Consider the following 19,660-nt stretch of genomic DNA (forward strand, 5'->3'; position numbering starts at 1 on the left):
GAATTCAAGAGTGACGTGCGAGTGAATCCAAGTCAATGTGAACAGTACGGTGTTACTATTCATCTATTTATAGGCACATGACGCAGCCTGGGTAAAATTACATCCAAGTCCTTGACATTTTCTATTGACTAAGGAATAATCTGTCGAGGACTAAGCATTTTTTCCCCTTTAGGTCGGTTTCATTCTCCATCACTGCTAAGCCAAAGCTTCATCATCCATAGCTTCGGAACTGATTCATCCTTCTTCCAGACTGCTCCTTTCATACCGTGCACACCTTCATCTCAAAGCCGAAGGTTCCTATAACAGTATATTACACTTGGGAAACATGTTAGTCGTGTTTTTGAGGACCTTCAGAAGACGAAGGCCACCAACAGTATCCCCTCGCAATATTAATTTGTTCTTGTATCTAACATATTCAGACTGCGACGTGAACGAAGGCCTTTAGCCGAATGTCCGAAAAACACCTTCCCTTCACTAGAATAGCGAAAGTCAATGACAAATGGGGCTTGCCAAGTTGCAATGCACTAGGCATATAAATAGAAACCCACAGCGACAGCATTTGCTACGCCATTTCTGTTGCTTGCGTTATTTTCTCAAATTTTCAACTCTTGCGCATCAGCTCTCGCTTGATTTTCGAGCTTCGTGATAAAGAAAAGTGCTTGTTCCATGTCTAAAGAGAAGAAGATGTCTGAGGAGAAGAAGATATCCTAGGAGGAGAAGATGTATGAGGAGAAGAAAGTTGCGAACCCTTTTCTTGCTGGGTTTTACGAATCTATGGCAAAAACAAATACAGAGAAGATCACAAAGGAAATAATGGTGGATTTGTTTGAAGATTCCGACGATAGTGATGAATATGATGTGGAAAGTGGGGATGAAGATTTTGAGGACCGGCCCTAGCGACCAAGCCACACCATCTTCAGATACTGACGCCATGAAGGGAAGATACTTTCGTGACATGTCTATTGTGAGGGTTGGAGGAGACAGCACCGCCCCTGCTCTTGAAGAAAATGAGGTTGTTGTCTACAAAAGCTTTTTGAAGGCGGGTCTTCGGTTCCCATTAAGCAGATTTTTGGTTGAAGTGTTAAAGATATTTTAGATCTTTCTTCATCAACTTACTCCCAAAGCTATAATCAGAATGAGTTTGTTTGTTTGGGTTGTGAGAAGCCAAGGGCTGGAACCGAGCGCGAAGTGTTTTTGCAGTATGCACGAATTGTTGTACAAGACGAAGGCCACTGGCAAAGAGCAGTATCACAACAACTTCGGTTGTTATGGGTTCATTGCTCGTTCTAATGCAAGCTACCCAGTTCCAACATTTCGGAAAAGGTGGCCTGGGGCCTGGATGGAGGAATGGTTTTATGTCAAAATGATCTAGTTAAAAGGGAAGACATAAAGGGGATTATCCAACGCCCCATCTGGTCTCGCTTCGGCCTTCGAAGGGCGACCGTGGCGATTGAAAATGATGTCGAAGCATGCCAAAAGGCTTTAAGCAATGTATGTGCTTTCATTGGCACAAGAGACTTGATCCAAGAGAACATAGCCTACAGGGTATGGCCACTTGTGGATAACTAGGAGATGCTGAATGTAACACCCCAGGTGTTACTCAGGGTGTCCACCCCAGGGTTACCCCCTTTTTACCCATTATCACATGAAGATTTAATTGGGCAAAGTATACCAAACTTGGAATTCTAGGTCCTAAGCAAGTGTAACCCACCTTGGATGTCATGCCCTAGCTTGTCATGCACATCTAAGTGGGGATCTCCCAAAACCCTAAAGCAAAACCCCCATAGGCAATGGGAACCCTAATTGAAGCCATGATCAAAAGATCATGTAAACCTTATGATCATGGTTTGGGCCAAATATAAAAGTTGTAATATACTTAATAACCTACAATTAATAGTAAGGAAGTACCCCCAAAAAGTTTTCAGAAAAGCCCTAAACAGTTCACCTAAGATTTAGCACAAGGAGGAAATTCAGTTTTTGCCTAAGTACAAAAACTAACCCTTGCACAAAGACTCCACATGTTCACCTTAATCCCCTTTTCAAAACCTTTCGACCCAATTGACAAAATGGCGCCAAATTAACCCTAGAACACCCTGGAAAGAGATGACACCTACCCTAGGGCGCTAGACACGACTTGACACCCCTTTTGTCTCGGTTCGGGCTCAGCTGACACAGCAAACTTCTCCCCTCTCTATCTCCCTACCCCGACCATATCTCGACTTGGAACTCACAGCGAAAAGATAGGATTTGGAGCAGAGAAGCGACCGTACACATTGACTTTGCCAAGATACGCACGCTATGGCGCTCTAATCGGCCGTTGAACCATGGCAGAAGCAAGCTTCCACGTGTTCGACGCGAGCTGGCATCCGGGGGCGCGCTCAGAGCACGCCCGTGCACGAACCCCCGCGCGCCCGCGGCCGCCCGTGACCATGCCCGCACCATGGCTATAAAGCCCGCCCCAGTGCTTGGCTGTCTTCCCCGTTACCTCCTCCGTACCTCGCCGGACTTGCCCGAGCCAGCCATTAGCTCCGGCGACCTCCCCGCGACCCGCCAGTGCCGCCCGAGAGCAACCACCGTGGCCAGCCCCTCTCCCGTCCTCCTCCGTTCGATCCAAGCCCTCAGATAGCTTCCTGGTGAGGCCGTGAGACTTGCTCAAGCTTGACCCGGGGACCCTCGTCACCGGAATAGCCCAATCGTGCTCACCGGAGTTCAAGAACCCGCCGGCGCACGTGGACCGGGTAAGCCCCTGCACCGTTTTCCAATTCGTTGCGCGCATGGCCTCTGTGTCACCCCGTGAAGCTCCTCGTGCACCCTAATTGAACTATACCGCCGTGGTTTGGCCGGAGCAGGAGCCGCCGACGACCCCCGCCGCCTGTGCTCGTGGCCAGGGTAGCTCCGACCACCTCCGACACCGACCCGCACACAGACGTGACCGTCGCGACCTCCCGGACGTCACTGACTACCCCGCCGGAGCTCTACTGCCGCCGGTAAGCCCCACCGCCGTAATCTATGCCGCGGGTACTGTTTAAGCCGGTCAGGGAGCGCGGGTTAGATTTCAGTTAAGTCCAGGGGGCCTTGCGCAATGTCAGTGACCCAAGCCAATAGTGGACCAAGGGCTGTTCTGTGAGAAAAGAAAAGGAAAACCCCCAGGGGCCTCAGCGTAAACCTGTTTTCTTTTCCATTTTCGAATTTCTTTTCTTTTTGTTATAACAGATAGCTAAATAAATGCATAACTCGAAGAATAATCATCCAAAAATGTTCAAACCAATTTTGCTAGATTCTGGAATTTATGAACTATCAGATAAAAATAATAGAACCCATGGCTTCTGTATTTCTTTCTAAAGTTTTGAATTAAATAAGAAAACCACTCAACACTCAATATTAGAAGGAAAAATAGGAATATTGTTTGACCAGGGTTAGAAAAATTTTGAGAAGCTTATATCTACCTACTAGACCAAGTAAAATATTAAACCTCTCTGTCTACTCCATTTAAATTAGTTTTACCCCTTATTCTATGATATGCTTAAAGATAAGCAAAATAGAAAATGTAATTTAATTAATGAACCAGAGAGTACCTCTATTTTTGTTAGGTTACTTATTCAATACAGTTCACTGGAAAAATATATCATACCCTGGTTTAGTACAAATTAAGTAGGATATCTTTTATTTTAATAAAACAAGGATAACTTAGAAAAACCCTACAAAAATGACCCCAAGGTAAAAACACCCCCACCCTTGGGATAACTAATATTTTATTAAGGAGAACTTAGGAAAAATAGGAGATCTGCTGTTTGACATTTTTCAAATAATAATGTAGTAGAAAGAGCATTTTTGACATTAAACTTAAGAAAATCATAACTAAATAACCACCCCTTAGTTTTCTGTGATTTTTAGCACAGAGGCCTATTATTACTATGGGATGCCAGCAAAAATAACCTTTAGGACAGAACCTACCCCTGACTAAGAGGTGTAGTGTAAAGTGGCCCATTTTGCCTAACTATTGTTATTTTTGTTTAAAGCCTAGCCTTTGTACTTAAAGCCTCAACTTCTTAAAACAAGTTAGAATAGCAAAGGGCAACCCACTGTAATTTTTACAGAATTTTTGGAAATTATTAAAACCCTGTTGTAGTTCAAACCTACCCTAGAAACCCTAAATGGGAATTAAGGAAAGGAAAAAGAATAATGTGAATTAAGGTTATCCTAAAACCTTTGTAATCTGTCCACTAAAATGTATCAAGGCAATACCAATCCACTATGTTATCCTAAAAGAAAACCTAAGCTTAAAAGGTCATAAGTCTATGTATCTGTATATATATGCCACTAGAAGCCCCGCATGACTAAGAAACCCTAAGTTACTTCTTAACTTAGTTCTCTTCCGCATAATATTATTAAATCCTGCATAATCATGACATACATGTTCATTGCATTCGATAGACTGTAATCTTGCTGACGGAGAGTACATCCTCGTGCCGGAGCAAGGAGCTGCTCAGGAGGTAGCCCCAGATCCAGCACCCGAGCCTACACCAGAGGACCTGCCAGCCACTGCTTTGGAAGGCAAGCCCCGGTTTTATGCATAACCTGTTATTTATGCTATTTTACTTCACTTAATGATTGTAGGATTGATTGTGCACTTAGGTGTAGGAATTGTTTGAAACCCTAGTTGCATGATCTCAGGAATCCTTTTGAAATGAACACTAGTATGACAGGTCGAGTAGTTGCTTTATTTAATTAGGATCTCGGTAGAAGACGAGTGATTTTTCTAGCACTCGCGCGAGGTCAGGCCATTGATTGTACCCACTTTCATATCGTACTGATGTTGGTTGTGGACAACAATCCATGGGGATTGGTCGTCCACGGGATAAAATTTGAGTAAGGATTAAGGTGTGGTACCGTGAGTCAAGCGTTTGAACGTACTAAACACATACCGAGAAATATGGTAAATCGGTAAGCCTAGTACCTGAGTGAACCTGCCCGCAGACTTTACCCCTCACGCGACCTGAGACGAGGTCTCCCATTCGGTTATGGTGGGTACAAGTGCGGCCACTGCACGACGGCCAGTCGAGGTCAGTGGGGCATTGTACGCCAAGGCGGTGAGCCCTGATCTGTTGCCAGGGAATCGATGGGGACGGTTGATGTGTGTGGGGACGGAGTGCCCCTACATGTCGTGTGTTTAGGTTTACCTTGCAAGGATAAAAACTCGATTCGAATCGTCTGCTTCTCGCAGCTAATGAGACTGCTTGATCCATGCTGCTACATTGAGTAACAAGTGGAATGATGCGGAGATGATATAAGATGTTGATTGCTAAAATGTTTGCTACTTTGTATGAATAGATAGTACACTTTTAGCCTTAAGAGAGTCACACTTAACTTTGACTAAGTTAAAATCTTGATTTAGAAACTCAGCTAGTGCTTTTGGCAACCAAACCCCACAGCCAAACAGCTACATGTCTAGAGGTAGAGGAGTAGACTCCTCACACCGGGTAAGTCTAGCTGAGTATTAGTATACTCAGCCTTGCTTGTGGCATAATTTTTACAGGTTCTCTGGAGGAGATGGTTGCTGGGATAACTTGGCCGTCCACCTTGCCACCGGGTTGGACTGTTGAGTGGGACCCTGCCTCGGCTGAGGAGGAGCATGAGGAGTGATGGGACAGGCTTCCCCATCTCTCTATTTATTTACCGTTAGTTTATTTCCGCTGCACTTCAAACAATGATGGTCACTTTTGCAAAAACTCCGATGATGATGATGATGATGATGATGATGTAATAACTTAATACTCTGACATGTATGGTTTTATGCCTTATTGTATTTGCTCTGTGACTCACCATCGAGTGAGATTGTGGTACTTGATCCTGTCAGTGGCCGTGTCGGACCAGATTCGAGGGATTGACGGGTTATTCCCATTTAAGTGTGGTCTAGCCTCTAAGGCAGGGCTTAGGCACTTAAGTTGGAATAATTCGGGCAGTTCCGCCACAGCTGGTATCGGAGCTTGTACCACCACAGAGGAATCAATAAAATGTAAATACCATCAATTTTTTCTAAGTAAAATTTGATAGAAACAATGTTGGATAGACAGTAGGGCGAGCAGGATAGACCTAGGACGTGAAGCCTTAGGGTAATAGAAGGGTAGCTAGGTGGTTAAGTAATTAGGCCCTACAGGCCACATTTACAGGATGGGAGTTCTTCCCTATTCCTTTTATCTTATTGTGAGGCCGTTCAGGACGAGCATGCATGCATTCATAAATAAGCAATTGGATAGCTGAGTAAAGAACTTAAAAACAAAAATAACAACCAACTAGGTCCCTAGTGCCTTTTTACTTAACTAGAGAAAGGCTGAGTTTTACTTTTTCTTGTTCTTTTTATAATTCTTTTTCTTTTACTTACGCTTAACCGTACATAGATGACTTCCCACGGATCCTCCGATGACGGAAATGCACTGACCCACACGGACGGACTTGCACGAGAGGGCTTTCCCCGCATTTTGTGGGAGGTACTTCAGGGGGCTGGATACACGACACCCCCTCAGTACGCGGTGCAGCAGTTCGAGAAGCACCGAGTGCCTCGTTGTCGGGTGAGGATGACCTTGGAGCCTCATCCCCTGCAGCCAGGATGGCGCTCCTTGGACTCCGAGTCTTTCGGATACCGAGCAGAGGATACGATCGAGGCGATCGCTCTGCATGGATTGACTACTTTCTGTGGATTCCATCCCTTGGAGCTGGCTACCCACCCCATTGGCTTGTTCCTCGCTGAGAAGGAGGACGACCCGATGTGGAAGGATCGGGTGGAGCATGCCAAGGACATCTGGGCCATCTACCCAGGTCAGACTGCGCACTTGACAGTACGGTGCATGAATGCTCTGTACCGTCTGCAGGTGATGCGCGGTGAGGCAATGTCCCATCTGATGGCACTGCTGGAGGCAACAAAGATCACGTTGGATAACAGAGAGGAACTCGTGGTTGATTTATCTCAAGAAATGGTGGAGAAGAATTTGCAGGTGGAGCAGCTATCCACTGATATTCAGGAGTTGGAGGAGCTGGTAGGCACCAGGGAGAACACCATTGAGGTTCTCGAGGATCAGCTCATTAACACTCAGCAGCAGCTTGCTGAGGCTAACGAGCACCTGGACATGCACCACCAGGAGATCCAGGACCAGGAGGCCAACGAGGACGTCGACATTGAGGGAGGAGATGAGCCTGCCTCCAGTGTAGACACTGCTGGCTCGGGAAGACCACCTTCCCCCGAGTCGAGCGTTGCTTCGTTCGCTCACTAGGTGTTCAGGATAGGCTTAGAAGTTGGATAGTCGGACTCCTCGCAACTAGCTTAGCTTTTGCACCCTTGGGGTACTAGGCTAGATAGAGTTGAGTCATTTTGGAACAATTTGATGTAATCGTGTTAAACTCTCTTGGGAGCTTGTTTGATGGATGCTATTATCAGTTTAAATTTGGAAGGAAGAATTTATGCCTCTTAAAATCCCTTTTTGTTGAAGTCGGAATCTATCATGTTGTTTTAACTTTTTCCCCATGATAAAATCTTGAAATTGGAACTGTGGTGTTAAGTAAGCATGTGGTTTTTCAGATGGCCGGGAGGCAGCGTCGTGGCCAGAACGAGCGCGTTCCTCCACCGCCGCCACCACCTCCCACTTTGCAGGAGCTCATGGCTCAGCAGAATGAGATCCTGAGGCAGCTGGCTCAACGTCAGCCACCACCTCAGCATTATGGTGGTGGAGACCACCAACGTCACCCCGCGGCGGCTACATACCAGGAATTTTTTAGCACCCAGCCTCCATTGTTCACAAGGGCGGAGGACCCACTTGATGCAGATGTGTGGCTACGAGTGGTGGAATCCAAATTCCCACTGCTTCATGGAGTGTGTTCAGAGGTCACCAAAGTCAGGTTTGCCACCCAGCAACTTCGCGGACCTGCAAAGACTTGGTGGGATCATTTTCTTGCTATGCAGCCAGAGGACCGAGAGGTGGAGTGGAGGGAGTTCAAGGCAGCTTTTAGAGGACACCATATACCAGCCGGGATTATGGACAGGAAGCTCAATGAGTTTTTGGCACTCACTCAGGGCAACAGGACAGTGTTGCAGTATGCCCAGGCCTTTAATGACTTGTGCCAGTATGCGGGATATCATGCAGATACAGATGAGAAGAAGAGGGATAGGTTCAGGAGGGGGCTCAGCACTAAGCTCCGGGATCATCTCAACACCGTCAGGGCCAACAGCTACAATGAGTTGGTCAACATGGCTATCTCCCAAGAGGACTGTATTACAGCTAGACAAGCAGAGAAGAAGAGGAAGACCCCTGTGGCAGGACCCTCGGCTCAGCCACTGCGCTTCAGGATTGTGTCCGACACCCAGGGCAGGGGGCCCCAGCAGCAGCAAGGGCGATGGGTGATCCGACCTCAACAGCAGCAGCAGCAGGCGCCCAACCGCACCCAATTTCCAGCTCAGAGAAGCAATCAGCAGCAGCAGTACCGCCAGGCAAATGACAACAGATGCTTCACATGTGGCAACACGGGGCACTATGCCAAGAATTGCCCCAGGAATCAGCAAAGGCAGGGGCAGAATGCTAATCAGAACCAAGGCAAGAGGCAGAAGGTGCAAGTGAGGCAGGGCAGGCTGAACTTCACCACCATGACTGATATTCCAGAGGGAGCACCCGTCATGACTGGTATCTTTACAGTTTTGAATTATCCTGCTATTATCCTATTTGATTCTGGTGCATCGCATAGTTTTATCAGTGCCAAGTTTACTGCCAAATGCCAGTTGCCCTTTCACCACACCGATGGGGGCATTACAATTTCAACACCAGGAGGCAGGGTTGCCACCTATGAAATCAACAGACACGTGCCCATAAAGTTTGGTAGTCTAATAATTAAAACCACCCTCCTCATTTTGGGGTTAGATAGTGTGGATATTATATTGGGAACTGACTGGTTAACCAGGCATCGAGCAGTTATGGATATTGCAGCCAGGGCCATTGAGGTGCACTCACCAACCTGTGGTGAAACTACATTATATTTGCCCGATCAGGGATGGACCCGTTCTTGTGCTTTCGTTATGATAGATTCCCCAGTGGAAAAGATCCCAGTGGTCTGTGACTACCCAGATGTTTTCCCAGATGAATTGCCAGGAATGCCACCTGACCGAGATATTGAGTTCGCCATCGAATTGCAACCCGGGACTGCTCCTATCTCCAAGAGACCTTATAGGATGCCTCCCGCGGAATTGGCAGAATTGAAGAAACAATTGCAAGAATTGTTGGACAAGGGGTTTATTCGCCCAAGCACTTCGCCCTGGGGATGTCCAGCTTTATTTGTGAAGAAAAAGGATGAGAGCTTGAGGATGTGTGTTGATTACCGCCCTCTCAATGCGGTGACTATCAAGAACAAATACCCGCTGCCCCGCATTGATGTTCTGTTTGATCAGTTGGTAGGAGCCAAAGTGTTCTCCAAGATAGACCTTCGCTCAGGTTACCATCAGATAAAGATCCGTGCCAGCGATATTCCCAAGACGACTTTCTCTACCAGATATGGACTGTATGAGTTTTTGGTGATGTCTTTTGGGCTGACCAATGCCCCGGCCTATTTTATGTACCTGATGAACTCAGTGTTCATGCCAGAGTTGGATAAGTTCGTGGTCGTTTTCATTGATGATATTCTAGTTTATTCCAAGAATGAAGCCGAGCACACCAAACATTTGCATACTGTACTTCAGAGACTGCGTGACCATCAGTTGTATGCTAAGTTGTCTAAGTGTGAGTTCTGGCTAAAGGAGATTAAATTCTTGGGTCACACAATTTCTCAGGATGGGATATCAGTTGATCCTGAGAAGGTACAAGAGGTAATGGATTGGAAACCCCCGACTACAATGAAACAAATTCAGAGTTTTCTAGGATTGGCAGGGTATTATCGACGATTTATTCTGGATTTCTCCAGAATTGCCAAACCAATGACTGAACTGTTGAAGAAGGGAGTCAAATTTGAGTGGAGCCAAAAGTGTGAAGATGCCTTTCATACCTTGAGGCAGCATTTGACAACAGCCCCAGTGCTGGCCCAACCTGACAACACCAAGCCATTTGAAGTTTATTGCGATGCTTCTGGTACCGGATTGGGATGTGTCTTGATGTAAGAGAACAGAGTGATTGCTTATGCTTCCCGGGCACTCAGGCCCCATGAGCAGAACTACCCTACACATGATCTAGAATTGGCAGCGGTAGTTCATGCTCTAAAGATATGGAGACACTACTTGATGGGAGCTCACTGTAACATCTACACTGATCACAAGAATCTCAAATACATCTTCACTCAGGCAGATCTGAACATGAGGCAAAGGAGATGGTTAGAATTGATCAAGGACTACGATTTGGAGGTGCATTACCACCCAGGGAAGGCCAATGTTGTGGCAGATGCCTTGAGCAGAAAGGCCCAGTGCAATTGTATGAACATGGATGTAGGAGTGACCACCCTGTGTGATGAGTTGTGCAGATTGAACTTGGAAGTTGTTTCTACGGGTGACCTAAGCTATATCTCGGTGGAGCCCACATTGCAAGAACAGATAGTCAAGGCACATGTTGAGGATAAGGGTGTTCAGGTTATCAAGGATATGATCAAGCAAAAGGCAGAGAAATACAAGTGTTTCCGACAGGACAGCAAGGGAATTCTATGGTTTGGAGATCGATTGGTTGTTCCCAAAGACCCTGAGCTCAGGAAGAAGATATTGGATGAAGCTCACCTTTCCAAATTCTCCATGCACCCTGGTAGCAACAAGATGTACCATGATCTCAGATCTTTATATTGGTGGACTAGAATGAAAAGAGAAATTGCCAAGTACATATCCGAGTGTGATACTTGCCAGAGGATAAAGGCTAGTCACTTGAAGGCAGCAGGCCCTTTGCAACCCCTTCCCATACCATCTTGGAAATGGGAGGACATTTGCATGGACTTCATAGTGGGATTACCCAATACCTCCAGGCACCATGATTCAATTTGGGTTATCGTGGACAGGTTGACCAAGACTGCTCATTTCTTGCCAGTGCATACCACCCACTGGGCAGAGAAGTACGCTGAAATTTATGTTGATCAGATAGTAAGGTTGCATGGTATTCCCAAAACCATTATATCTGACAGAGGAGCACCTTTTGTGGCACGATTTTGGGAGCAATTGCAAGAGTCACTTGGGACCCAAGTAATCCGAAGCTCAGCGTATCACCCTCAAACGGATGGCCAGACAGAAAGGGTGAATCAAATATTGGAAGACATGTTGCGAGCATGTGCACTACACTACGGAAAAGATTGGGACAAGTGTCTGTCTTTGGCAGAGTTTTCTTACAATAACAATTATCAGTTCAGTCTGAAGATGGCACCCTTTGAGGCATTATATGGAAGGCGGTGTAGGACCCCACTGAATTGGTCTCAAGCAGGAGAAAGGGAAATTTTTGGGCCAGATTTGGTACTTGAGGCAGAGGCAAAGGTCAGGATCATCAGGAAGAACCTAGAAGCCGCTCAAGCCAGGCAAAAGAGCTATCATGACAAGAGGCGGAAGCCTCTACAGTTTGAAGTGGGAGATCATGTCTATCTTAAGGTGTCACCCACCAAGGGTGTTCAGAGATTCGGGATCAAGGGCAAGTTAGCTCCTCGCTATATTGGACCCTACAAGATCAAGGAGGCTTGTGGACCCGTAGCCTATCAAGTGGAATTGCCACCTCACATGTCAGCAGTTCACAATGTGTTCCATGTATCTCAATTGCGGAAATGTGTTCGCCTACCCACTGAAGTACTGCCAGAACCAGACATTGAGATAGAGCCAGACTTATCCTACCAAGAGTACCCCGTCAAGGTATTAGATCAGAAGGAAAGATCAACTCGGGCAAGGTCAGTCAGAATGTACAAGGTTCAGTGGAGTCACCATTCAGCAGAAGAAGCTACATGGGAGACTGGGGATTTTCTACGCTCTCGCTTCCCCGACTTTCTGCCCAAAGGAGTCGGTACGTAACCCCAGAACCCCCCCCCACCTGCCCTTTGAATCCAATTATAAGAAAAACTTAGATAACAAGGATAGTCTAAGTTGTGGATTTAACTTAAGAAGGGCTTCCTTCTGAAGTTGCAAAGAGGATGACATTTGAAGAGCAGTAAATAAGAGAAACGTAAGTATAAAAAGGGAAAACAACACCAGCACACCTTCAAGCATCCCTCCAAAGGGCTCTACCTGAAATCTCGGGGCGAGATTCCTTTAAGGGGGGAGGGCTGTAACACCCTAGGTGTTACTCAGGGTGTCCACCCCAGGGTTACCCCCTTTTTACCCATTATCACATGAAGATTTAATTGGGCAAAGTATACCAAACTTGGAATTCTAGGTCCTAAGCAAGTGTAACCCACCTTGGATGTCATGCCCTAGCTTGTCATGCACATCTAAGTGGGGATCTCCCAAAACCCTAAAGCAAAACCCCCATAGGCAATGGGAACCCTAATTGAAGCCATGATCAAAAGATCATGTAAACCTTATGATCATGGTTTGGGCCAAATATAAAAGTTGTAATATACTTAATAACCTACAATTAATAGTAAGGAAGTACCCCCAAAAAGTTTTCAGAAAAGCCCTAAACAGTTCACCTAAGATTTAGCACAAGGAGGAAATTCAGTTTTTGCCTAAGTACAAAAACTAACCCTTGCACAAAGACTCCACATGTTCACCTTAATCCCCTTTTCAAAACCTTTCGACCCAATTGACAAAATGGCGCCAAATTAACCCTAGAACACCCTGGAAAGAGATGACACCTACCCTAGGGCGCTAGACACGACTTGACACCCCTTTTGTCTCGGTTCGGGCTCAGCTGACACAGCAAACTTCTCCCCTCTCTATCTCCCTACCCCGACCATATCTCGACTTGGAACTCACAGCGAAAAGATAGGATTTGGAGCAGAGAAGCGACCGTACACAGTGACTTTGCCAAGATACGCACGCTATGGTGCTCTAATCGGCCGTTGAACCATGGCAGAAGCAAGCTTCCACGTGTTCGACGCGAGCTGGCATCCGGGGGCGCGCTCAGAGCACGCCCGTGCGCGAACCCCCGCGCGCCCGCGGCCGCCTGTGACCACGCCCGCACCACGGCTATAAAGCCCGCCCCAGTGCTTGGCTGTCTTCCCCGTTACCTCCTCCGTACCTCGCCGGACTTGCCCGAGCCAGCCATTAGCTCCGGCGACCTCCCCGCGACCCGCCAGTGCCGCCCGAGAGCAACCACCATGGCCAGCCCCTCTCCCGTCGTCCTCCGTTCGATCCAAGCCCTCAGATAGCTTCCTGGTGAGGCCGTGAGACTTGCTCAAGCTTGACCCGGGGACCCTCGTCACCGGAATAGCCCAATCGTGCTCACCGGAGTTCAAGAACCCGCCGGCGCACGTGGACCGGGTAAGCCCCTGCACCGTTTTCCAATTCGTTGCGCGCATGACCTCTGTGTCACCCCGTGAAGCTCCTCGTGCACCCTAATTGAACTATACCGCCGTGGTTTGGCCGGAGCAGGAGCCGCCGACGACCCCCGCCGCCTGTGCTCGTGGCCAGGGTAGCTCCGACCACCTCCGACACCGACCCACACACCGACGTGACCGTCGCGACCTCCCGGACGTCACTGACCACCCCGCCGGAGCTCTACTGCCGCCGGTAAGCCCCACCGCCGTAATCTATGTCGTGGGTACTGTTTAAGCCGGTCAGGGAGCGCGGGTTAGATTTCAGTTAAGTCCAGGGGGCCTTGCGCAATGTCAGTGACCCAAGCCAATAGTGGACCAAGGGCTGTTCTGTGAGAAAAGAAAAGGAAAAACCCCAGGGGCCTCAGCGTAAACCTGTTTTCTTTTCCATTTTCGAATTTCTTTTCTTTTTGTTATAACAGATAGCTAAATAAATGCATAACTCGAAGAATAATCATCCAAAAATGTTCAAACCAATTTTGCTAGATTCTGGAATTTATGAACTATCAGATAAAAATAATAGAACCCATGGCTTCTGTATTTCTTTCTAAAGTTTTGAATTAAATAAGAAAACCACTCAACACTCAATATTAGAAGGAAAAATAGGAATATTGTTTGACCAGGGTTAGAAAAATTTTGAGAAGCTTATATCTACCTACTAGACCAAGTAAAAATGTTAAACCTCTCTGTCTACTCCATTTAAATTAGTTTTATCCCTTATTCTATGATATGCTTAAAGATAAGGAAAATAGAAAATGTAATTTAATTAATGAACCAGAGAGTACCTCTATTTTTGTTAGGTTACTTATTCAATACAGTTCACTGGAAAAATATATCATACCCTGGTTTAGTACAAATTAAGTAGGATATCTTTTATTTTAATAAAACAAGGATAAATTAGAAAAACCCTACAAAAATGACCCCAAGGTAAAAACACCCCCACCCTTGGGATAACTAATATTTTATTAAGGAGAACTTAGGAAAAATAGGAGATCTGCTGTTTGACATTTTTCAAATAATAATGTAGTAGAAAGAGCCTTTTTGACATTAAACTTAAGAAAATCATAACTAAATAACCACCCCTTAGTTTTCTGTAATTTTTAGCACAGAGGCCTATTATTACTATGGGATGCCAGCAAAAATAACCTTTAGGACAGAACCTACCCCTGACTAAGAGGTGTAGTGTAAAGTGGCCCATTTTGCCTAACTATTGTTATTTTTGTTTAAAGCCTAGCCTTTGTACTTAAAGCCTCAACTTCTTAAAACAAGTTAGAATAGCAAAGGGCAACCCACTGTAATTTTTACAGAATTTTTGGAAATTATTAAAACCCTGTTGTAGTTCAAACCTACCCTAGAAACCCTAAATGGGAATTAAGGAAAGGAAAAAAGAATAATGTGAATTAAGGTTATCCTAAAACCTTTGTAATCTGTCCACTAAAATGTATCAAGGCAATACCAATCCACTATGTTATCCTAAAAGAAAACCTAAGCTTAAAAGGTCATAAGTCTATGTATCTGTATATATATGCCACTAGAAGCCCCGCATGACTAAGAAACCCTAAGTTACTTCTTAACTTAGTTCTCTTCCGCATAATATTATTAAATCCTGCATAATCATGACATACATGTTCATTGCATTTGATAGACTGTAATCTTGCTGACGGAGAGTACATCCTCGTGCCGGAGCAAGGAGCTGCTCAGGAGGTAGCCCCAGATCCAGCACCCGAGCCTACACCAGAGGACCTGCTAGCCACTGCTTTGGAAGGCAAGCCCCGGTTTTATGCATAACCTGTTATTTATGCTATTTTACTTCACTTAATGATTGTAGGATTGATTGTGCACTTAGGTGTAGGAATTGTTTGAAACCCTAGTTGCATGATCTCAGGAATCCTTTTGAAATGAACACTAGTATGACAGGTCGAGTAGTTGCTTTATTTAATTAGGATCTCGGTAGAAGACGAGTGATTTTTCCAGCACTCGCGCGAGGTCAGGCCATTGATTGTACCCACTTTCATATCGTACTGATGTTGGTTGTGGACAACAATCCATGGGGATTGGTTGTCCACGGGATAAAATTTGAGTAAGGATTAAGGTGTGGTACCGTGAGTCAAGCGTTTGAACGTACTAAACACATACCGAGAAATATGGTAAATCGGTAAGCCTAGTACCTGAGTGAACCTGTCCGTAGACTTTACCCCTCACTCGACCTGAGACGAGGTCTCCCATTCCGGTTATGGTGGGTACAAGTGCGGCCACTGCACGACGGCCAGTCGGGGTCAGTGGGGCATTGTACGCCAAGGCGGTGAGCCCTGATCTGTTGCCAGGGAATCGATGGGGACGGTTGATGTGTGTGGGAACGGAGTGCCCCTACATGTCGTGTGTTTAGGTTTACCTTGCAAGGATAAAAACTCGATTCGAATCGTCTGCTTCTCGCAGCTAATGAGACTGCTTGATCCATGCTGCTACATTGAGTAACAAGTGGAATGATGCGGAGATGATATAAGATGTTGATTGCTAAAATGTTTGCTACTTTGTATGAATAGATAGTACACTTTTAGCCTTAAGAGAGTCACACTTAACTTTGACTAAGTTAAAATCTTGATTTAGAAACTCAGCTAGTGCTTTTGGCAACCAAACCCCACAGCCAAACAGCTGCATGTCTAGAGGTAGAGGAGTAGACTCCTCACACCGGGTAAGTCTAGCTGAGTATTAGTATACTCAGCCTTGCTTGTGGCATAATTTTTACAGGTTCTCTGGAGGAGATGGTTGCTGGGATAACTTGGCCGTCCACCTTGCCACCGGGTTGGACTGTTGAGTGGGACCCTGCCTCGGCTGAGGAGGAGCATGAGGAGTGATGGGACAGGCTTCCCCATCTCTCTATTTATTTACCGTTAGTTTATTTCCGCTGCACTTCAAACAATGATGGTCACTTTTGCAAAAACTCCGATGATGATGATGATGATGATGATGTAATAACTTAATACTCTGACATGTATGGTTTTATGCCTTATTGTATTTGCTCTGTGACTCACCATCGAGTGAGATTGTGGTACTTGATCCTGTCAGTGGCCGTGTCGGACCAGATCTGAGGGATTGACGGGTTATTCCCATTTAAGTGTGGTCTAGCCTCTAAGGCAGGGCTTAGGCACTTAAGTTGGAATAATTCGGGCAGTTCCGCCACACTGAAGAAGACCGCTGCCAGGTCTAGCGAAGTGGATTAATTCGTTTGAAATATACCTTCAGATACAGAGACCGGTTTGACGAACCGAATGACGACTGACTAAAATGTATTGAGGCTATTAGCGACGAGTTACTTAGAGCATATACCAGAGCCGAAAATGACGCTTTATCCTCAACCTTTGGGGGTCAGGGCAAGTAAAGATTGAACAGAGTTTTCGATGCAATTGGTTTCGTATATCCTGATTACTGCTACCCCTTGCGAAGGCAAGGAAAAAAGAGGAAAAATGCCGCTTCGACCATCACTGTTGTGCCGAAGGGTAAGAAAATAAAGGTTTTGACCCACCGACCACGATATATTGAAACAGCCGTAGTGCCTGAATTTAGTGAAGGGACCTCTTCCGCTGCCAAAGCAGAACAAGCTGCTCCCTCCGTTCGGAGCGCTGAAGGATCGACTGTAGTGCCGAAGGTTCCTATAGTCGGGTCAGCCGAAACCAAAGATGGTGCGGCCAAAGTGCCAGAGTTGGAAAAAAACAGTAATGTTGCCAGAAATTCTGAGTCCACAGGTAGAGGTAGAACTGCCGAAGGTGACAAAGGCTCCCGCCACAACTCCCAAGAGGAGGAGAATGGCCAGCGTGCTAGACGCTGTTATGGAAACCACAAAGGCATTGACTCCTGTCCCTGCGAAGAAAGTTGTCGAAGCTGCTACAGTCTAGGCTGAAGCCGAAGCTGGGCCTTTAGTGCCGATTGAGACGAAGCCTGCCGCGACTGAGGATAAGGCTGAGCAAGAATCTCCAAATGCCGGCATGGCAGCGGGGCAGGACGTGACGAAAAAAGCTAAATCTCCTGATCCCGAAGCTCCGTCCGAAGATCTTGATTATATTATTTGACATGCTTCGGGGAAAAGATTATCCGAAGAAGAAATTTTAGAAGCCAAACACTATGCCCGAGAACTGAAATATCCGAAGGGGGCCTTAGTGTTCAACGGCACGGATGAAGATGATTTCATGTACTGTCTCCCGGACAACAAAGAGATATCCATTTACCGGGAGATAGCCAAAAGTATGAGATTTCCGAAGCTCGAAGCTGGCCTCTTCGCCATGTCGAAGGATGACCTTGCGGACAGCCACACATACAACAGTATAAAGGTACAGAAGCTGTGAACTTTAAAGTTTATGGCCTTGGAAATGAAGTCTTTCTTTCTCGTGCTAATCCTTTCTTTTTTCTTGCAGGGCTTAATTCTTAGCAATGCCCTGAGGGCGCAAAAGAATGCAGAAGACGAAAGCTGCACTATAGCTCTCGACAACCTTCGATCAGAGGTAATTAAGCTGAGAAACGAAGCCTTGGAGAAGGAGAAGATTCTAATTTAATTGGTGAGTAAAGTGAAGGAAGATGAAGCGAAATACAACGCTCAGGCTGAAGCTCATAAAGCCGAGGTCGAAGACCTTTAGAAAAAGCTCGCCGAAGCTAATGAGAACTTTGCACTTGCAAAAGCCAGTGGAGAGATTAGTGAATGGTCAAAAACTAGGCTAGAGAAAAATGTTGAGGAGCTTCGCGAATCCAAGGAAAGGTGCTTCGAAAAATCCTTGGATTGCGTGAAAAAATTGAAAAGCAGCTTTGCAAAAGTAGGTGCTTATTCTTCTGAAGAGAACTTTATTCGAGGCGACCCCGAAGGCGTAATTGATTGGATAAGCGGGGAAGCCGAAGCCTTTGAAGAAATCCTGAACGATCGCGGGGATATTTGTGCCTTTTCTAGTGCTCGAGGTATTGCGGCAATTCTGCAGAAGGCTGGTTGTGACCACATTAAAACTGCAACCCAGGCTGAGGCCGCCTTCTCCACAGATGACACAAAAGACCCTTCGGCTGAAGCTACTTTAGTGGACGGAAAATTTTATTCTGATGTCTGGGTGAACGGTGGCCGGGAATTGGCCAACGAATTATGAAGCCCGAGAAGAAGCTAGACGAGCCGAAGAAGCTGTTGAACGCGAAAGGCGCATAGGTAATGTTTTTGAATTTTAGCTTCGGCTCTGATTTTCTAGCTTCGAACTAACGGTTTGCCTACTACAGCTGAATTGTCACCGCTGCCCGAGCCATATAACCCCCTAGCTGATCTGATCATGAAAGAAGCACTGGACATAATGAGCATTGCTAACTCCATTATCGACGAAGTTGTCGACAAGCTGCTGAATGAAGCCGCAGAGAAAATACTTAAGGAAGATTAAACTTTATTGTAATGATACTATGTAACATTTGGTGTTTTGAACAATTGATGAGATATGTAAATTGTTGTAATATATTTCTTTGCGATGCATGAAATTTACGTACATACCGTTTTTGAGCCTTCGGCGAAAAAACACCTTCCCTTCTTTTCATGCTTCATAAAGAAAGATGCCCCTTCTATGGCAAGTCTGATACAATTGCGTTTCTCGAAGTTTGCTTCGTGCCTCAGCGCATTTTCATTTAACAAAGTATTGCCAAAAATTTACTTCGTGTCCAATCCTTTTGCCGTTAATGCAATATGATGTATGATGTAATGTTGTGCGAAATGCTGTTATGATATGATGCAATATGATGATGACGTCAAACACACACACGCGCGCCCACATTGAAACACACAAGACTCTGCATCCCCTTAGGAACGACTTTTGAGTCTTTAAGCTCTGCATCCCCTTAGGAACGACTTTTGAGCTTCTTCACCTTATATTTCGGTGGCATTTAAGCTCTGCATCCCCTTAGGAACGACTTTGGAGCTTCTTCACCTTCTATTTCGGTGGAATTTTTGGCTCTGCATCCCCTTAGGAACGACTTTTGAGCAGAAAACTTACTCTGCGCTCTCTTAGGAACGACTTTTGTAGCTTCGGAATTTACTCTGCTCCCTTAGGAATGACTTTTTAGCTTCGGAAGTCCGTGAAGAAATCATACTTTACTCATTGATGCAGGCTCAATTATTACATGAAATCGAAATTTAATCCTTCGTTACTTGTTTTTCTTACAAAAATGAAAATGGCATAAAAGATAAAGATACATC

This window comes from Zea mays, chromosome 1 (assembly GCF_902167145.1).
Source record: "Zea mays cultivar B73 chromosome 1, Zm-B73-REFERENCE-NAM-5.0, whole genome shotgun sequence".
NCBI classification, from domain to species: domain Eukaryota; kingdom Viridiplantae; phylum Streptophyta; class Magnoliopsida; order Poales; family Poaceae; genus Zea; species Zea mays.